Genomic DNA, 6,423 nt, shown 5'->3' on the forward strand with positions numbered 1-6,423 from the left:
AGGCTTCCCTGTCCGTGGGATTCTCCAGGCATGAATACTGGACTGGGTTGCCATGCCCTCCTCCAGGGAATCTTCTCAACTCAGGGATCGAACCCGGGTCTCCCGCACTGCAGGCAATTCTTAACCCTCTGAGCTACCCCTCGAATCAGTGATTTATTCTGGAATAGGCATCAGCTGGAAACGCAGCCACGGGATGTCTTCAAAAGAGGCAGAGGAGACAACATAAGGATTTACTTAAAAGAATCGGAATAAACCAGACTTAGGAAGAGGACAGGTTTCGGAAGCACCCCCTGGGTTCCTAGCCACACTGTACCTTATGAACCGGAATCAGAGTCAAATTACTTAACCTTTCTAGTCCTCAGCTTCCTTATCTTTAAAATAGAGACGATGGCAATGCTCATCACAAAGTGTAATGTGAGGTTAAAAGTGAAAGTGCTAGTTGCTCAGTTGTTTCCGACTCTGCGACCCCGTGGACAAGGCTCTCCAGACTCCTCTGTCCTTGGGTTTCTTCAGGCAAGAATACCAGAGTGGGTTGCCATTCCCTTCTCCAGGAGATCTTCCCAACCCAGGGATCAAACCTGGGTCTCCTGCACTGCAGGCAGATTCTTTAATGTCTGAGCGACCAGGGAAGCCACTACATAAAAGTCCTACGCAAGACGGCGTACTGGGCCCAGCAAGCATACTGTGTACATGATCTGTGAGGATGCACGGGATGCAGCTGTAGAAATCATAAACAAACATTCTCATTTTGTCTGACCCTCAGGATCGGAAGAAAGCACTTAGTTACCTGTCTCAGATTTCCCTCCTGTAACACGATGTGCCTACGCTGAGGACAGGGGCAATGAGTGACATTTACATAGTGCTTTAAATTCTAGTGAGGGGTGTAATGCTGATACAAATGTCATTCTGCTATCCCTCATCGGTCCTAATGTAAAGAGAAGTGATCTTAACCTGTTTAAGTATCTTGGTTGACGTTGCTCTAGGAGCACTCCATCAATCTTTCCACCAGTGGGTTTGTTTGACATGCTATAAGTTCTTCATACCACTACGCATACTCTACAAGCACTGTGGGTTGAAGAAAGCATGTTGGTTACAGACAATGTCTCTGTGTAATTGATTTATTACAGGACAACCAATAAATCAGTGGGCTCTGGGGTTTACATAAGTGCTTTCTGAAAGATCCTAGTGGCCAACGATGACTTATCAAGAATGATGAGGAGAGCAAACGTGAAGGAAACCACATTGCACTCCTCGCCTTAGTGAGTCAAGTCATTGCCAGTTGGCCTCCAGCTGGAACACGCTGGGCAGACTTTTCTAATCAAGGCACATTCTGGGAACTATCTTCCACTTTGGCTCCTCTGCAACTGAGATGCACTTGATTAGCCAAGCTGCGGACCACGTGTGGAATTAGAAAAATTTGTCCTTTCCAGCCATATCGTCCTATATCACACGCTACTGTTCCCGGGCCATATCCCTCATGTTGAAATCCAGAGAAATCTGGGAAATTCCCAGAAAACAATAGTTAACTCAGGAGGTGTCCTTGCTAACGTTATGAGCGCTGTACACAGACATGCTGTGCCTCGAGAATGCTCACATGGTACTCTTTAAAGTCTGGAACCTAAACAGAATATATGTTGGGACGTGATCAAAGGGGAAGTTCCCATTATTCTATTCATTAATGCCATCCCACAGTGCAGAAAGATGTTTTTATTATGTATTTACTGTTTCCAGCTAAGCAATGGGAACAAATACTCACGTGGGCTATTTCAGTTACTCAGGGCTTTAACTTTCCATTCCCTAGTGGTATGGGTTGAAATGTATCCTCAAAAAAATATGCTGAGGGGACCTCCCTGGCGGTCCTGGGGTTAAGACTCTGATATTCCACTGCAGAGGGCACGAGTTCCATCTATGGTCACAGAACTAAGATCCCACATGCCACGTGGTACAGTAAAAAAAAAAAAAATGTTGAAATCCTACCCCCAGCACCTCAGACGTGATCTTCCTTGGAAACAGGGTCATTGCAGATGTAATTAATTAAGATGTAGTCATACTGGAGTAACAGGGGCCCTTAATCCAGTATGACTGCTGTCCTTATAAGGAGGAGAAAAGTGAAATGAACGTGTTGGCGTCTCAGTTGTCTGACTCTCTGTGGACCGCCCTCCTCCCAGTAGCCCGCCAGCCTCCTCCGTCCATGGGATTCTCCAGGCAGGAGTGGGTTCCCATTCCCTTCTCCAGGGGATCTTCCCTACCCAGGGATCGAACTTGGGTCTCCTGCGTTGCAGGCCTATTCTTTACCATCTGAGCCACCAGGGAAGCCCTAAGACATACAAGAAAAGATGGCTGTGTGACATGTGACGGAGGCAGTAACTGTAGCGATTCATCTGCAAGCCAAGGAATGCCAAGGATTGCTGGGAAACGCCAGGAGTCAGAGAGGCAAGGATCCTCTCCTTGCGGTTTCACAGGGAACGTGGCCCTGCCAACAATTTGATTTTGGGCTTCTGGCCCCCAGAACGACGACACAATAAATTTCTGTTGTTTTAAGACACCTAGTTGGTAGTACTTTCTTCAGGCAGCCCTAGAAACTGGTCTGTATGTCTCCTTTAGCAACATTTTATGTCAACTTGTAGTATTTGATGTCAACCTTTTTGATATCAACAATGTTTGATGTCAATCTTTATATACCACAAAATGATCCCTTTATATACTACAGATTGGATCTTCCCCACTCAGGGATCAGACTCAAGTTTCCTGTATTTCCTGCATTGCAGGCAGGTTCTTTACCCAGTGAGCCATCAGGGAAGCCCTATATAAAGGGATAGTTAGGTTAAACATTTGGAACTTAACCCTTAAAGCATTTATATCGGTTGATACTTCAAGCTTCATCCATATGCTAGTAATGCTGAGTGCCAAAGAATTGATGCTTTTGAACTCTGGTGTTGGAGAAGACTCTTGAGAGTCCTTTGGACTGCAAGGGGATCCAACCTGTCCATCCTAAAGGAGATCAGTCCTGGGTGTTCATTGGAAGGATTGATGCTGAAGCTGAAACTCCAATACTTTGGTTACCTGATGCGAAGAGCTGACCCATTGGAAAAGACCCTGATGCTGGGAAAGATTGAGGGCAGAAGGAGAAGGGGACGACAGAGGATGAGATGGTTGGATGGCATCACCGACTTGATGGACATGGGTTTGGGTGAACTCTGGGAGTTGGGGATGGACAGGGAGGCCTGGCATGCTGCGGTTCATGGGGTCGCAAACAGTCGGACATGACTGAGCGACTGAAGTGAACTGAAGTGGTCGACACGGCTCCTCAGAGCTCCTTCTGTGACTTAGAGCCTTAATACACCTCTTTGCCAGGCACACAACCTCCAAATGAAATACACATCCTGCTGTCAGTCGTTAGAAGAGAATCAGTAGACAGCATCAGCAGGAAAGCATATGTTAATATTAGTTCCAGGATAACAGATAAGCCAGGTATGAACTTCCAAGGAATTATTGTGAATGTTGGTGCACGTGAAGTTTGGTTCCTGCTGTTAGCCTTGCTGGAAATAGCTGAGTCGTTTCAATCACTATGTCAACTAGTGAAAGTTGTATAAAACCAGAATTTGACCAATATCAGGGATACACTCCTTTCGTATCTGTTTTTCAAAGATGTGCATTACTGGGATGACAGAGAGGGATGGTATGGGGAGGGAGGTGGGAGGGGGGTTCAGGATGGGGAACATGTGTACACCCGTGGCAGATTCATGTTGATGTATGCAAAACCAATACAATATTGTAAAGTAATTAGCCTCCAATTAAAATAAATACATTTATATTAAAAAAAAAACCCAAAGATGTGCATTATAACTAGTGCAGAAAACACCATCTTAAGAGGATTGACAGATGAAGATAGAAATAGTTTAAATAAGTGATTGGATAGAGAATTGCTATGTGCTGGAATATTTGCTATCAACGTATTGTTTGCAAAGCATATTTAATGACATGGGAAATACTTAACATATATTTTGGTGAAAAAAGTCAGGATGATAAACTCAGATACAGTTTGATACCAATTACATAAATTCTGTGCATAGAAAAGTGTTAACAGAGACAATTGTGGGGTGGGATTTCAAGTGATTTTTATTCTTTTCACTAATTTCCAAATTCCCAACATAGGCAAAAATTACTTCTCTTATCCCAACACAATTTAATGCTAAAAAATGCACCAAAACATTATTTTCTGTGGATTAAAATATTGTGGATGATTTTTTCTTTATTCTCATCTTTTGTACTTTTCATATATTCTCAAGTATTTTTTATTAATTTCACAATAAAAAAAATTAAGCAAAAATTATATGTTTATTGATGTTCTAGCCAGAATGGGTGTCCACAAGGTGTCAGAGCTACTTTAAGATGACCCATGAAACTACTGAGCCAGATACAGTGTCGTAGGGAGCTACCATAATGCCCTATGTAGATTAAATTATGGTTCCCAGTTCCCATACTGTTTGTCATCGGACTTTGCAGTTCCTCCCACTGAGGACAGAGAACATCGTTTCACTCCACAACTACCAGCCCAAGCCTTGTGACCCGCTTTGGCCAACGGGACGCAGGCAGAAACTATAGTTTCGAGCCAGTTTCAAGCCCCGGTCCTACGGGGCATCACGTGTCTGCTCCCTGTCTTGCTCATCTGTCATCACTGTGAGAAGATCCTCCCCAAAGGAGCTGCTGCTCCTTCAACCCAAGTGAAAGAACACACGTGGAGCAAATCCAAGTCCAAAGCACAGCTAAGTTAAGCAAGACCCACCGCCTCAAGAAGAACCACCCAGCTGAGCCAAACTTAAATCAGCAAGTCCATCAACCTGTAGACGCAAGTGGGAGTGTTAGTTGCTCGCTCATGTCCGACTCCTTGCGACCCCGTGGACTGCAGCCCGCCAGGCTCCTCTGTCCATGGGATTCTCCAGGCAAGAATACTGGAGAGGGTTGCCATGCCCTCCTCCGAGGGATCTTCCTGACCCAGGAATTGAATTCAGATCTCCTGAATTGCAGACAGATTCTTTATAATCTGAACCACCACCGAAGCCCATAGACTCAAGAACATGAAAGCAAATGCCTACTGAATTTTGGAATAATGTATGCAGCAAAGACTAACTGATAAAACCTCATGGACAAAAATACCAGAAATCTCATGGATGAACATATGATATTGACTTGAATGAACAATGCCTCAGTATTAGGACTGACTAAGTGTCAACCCAGTATGATAAAAGTCCCTTTCATTGTAGTTTAAAAATAGAAATGGCCCTGAATCTAGGTAAGGTGGATTTTGTGTGTATGTATGTAGGTTTCTAGTGTATGTCTATATGTACATCAGTTCAGTTCAGTTCAGTTCAGTCGCTCAGTCGTGTCCGACTCTCCGCGACCCCATGAATCACAGCACGCCAGGCCTCCCTGTCCATCACCAACTCCCGGAGTACACTCAAACTCATGTCCACAGAGTCGGTGATGCCATCCAGCCATCTCATTCTCCGTCGTCCCCTTCTCCTCCCGCCCCCAACCTTTCCCAGCATCAGAGTCTTTTCCAATGAGTCAACTCGTCGCATGAGGTGGCCAAAGTATTGGAGTTTCAGCTTTAGCATCAGTCCCTCCAATGAACATCCAGGATTGATCTCCTTTAGAATGGACTGGTTGGATCTCCTTGCAGTATAAGGGACTCTCAAGAGTCTTCTCCAACACCACAGTTCAAAAGCATCGATTCTTCGGCGATCAGCTTTCTTCACAGTCCAACTCTCACATCCATACATGACCACGGGAAAAACCATAGCCTTGACTAGACGGACCTTGGTCGGCAAAGTAATGTCTCTGCTTTTTAATATACTATCAAGGTTGGTCATAACTTTCCTTCCAAGGAGCAAGCGTCTTTTAATTTCATGGCTGCAATCAGCATCTGCAGTGATTTTGGAGCCCAAAAAAACAAAGTCTGACACTGTTTCCACTGTTTTTCCATCTATTTCCCATGAAGTGATGGGACCAGATGCCATGATCTTTGTTTTCTGAATGTTGAGCTTCAAGCCAACCTTTTCACTCTCCTCTTTCACTTTCATCAAGAGGCTTTTGAGTTCCTCTTCACTTTCTGCCATAAGGGTAGTGTCATCTGCATATCTGAGGCTATTGATATTTCTCCCAGCAATCTTGATTCCAGCTTGTGCTTCTTCCAGCCCAGCGTTCCTCATGATGTACTCTGCATATAAGTTAAATAAGCAAGGTGACAATATACAACCTTGACGTACACCTTTTCCTATTTGGAACCAGTCTGTTGTTCCATGACCGGTTCTAACTGTTGCTTCCTGACCTGCATACAGGTTTCTCAAGAGGCAGGTCAGATGGTCTGGGATTCCCATCTCTTTCAGAATGTTCCACAGTTTATTGTGATCCACACAGTCA

The sequence above is a fragment of the Moschus berezovskii genome, chromosome 28 (assembly GCF_049115385.1).
Source record: "Moschus berezovskii isolate FMDL1 chromosome 28, NW_MosBer_1.0, whole genome shotgun sequence".
NCBI classification, from domain to species: Eukaryota; Metazoa; Chordata; class Mammalia; order Artiodactyla; family Moschidae; genus Moschus; species Moschus berezovskii.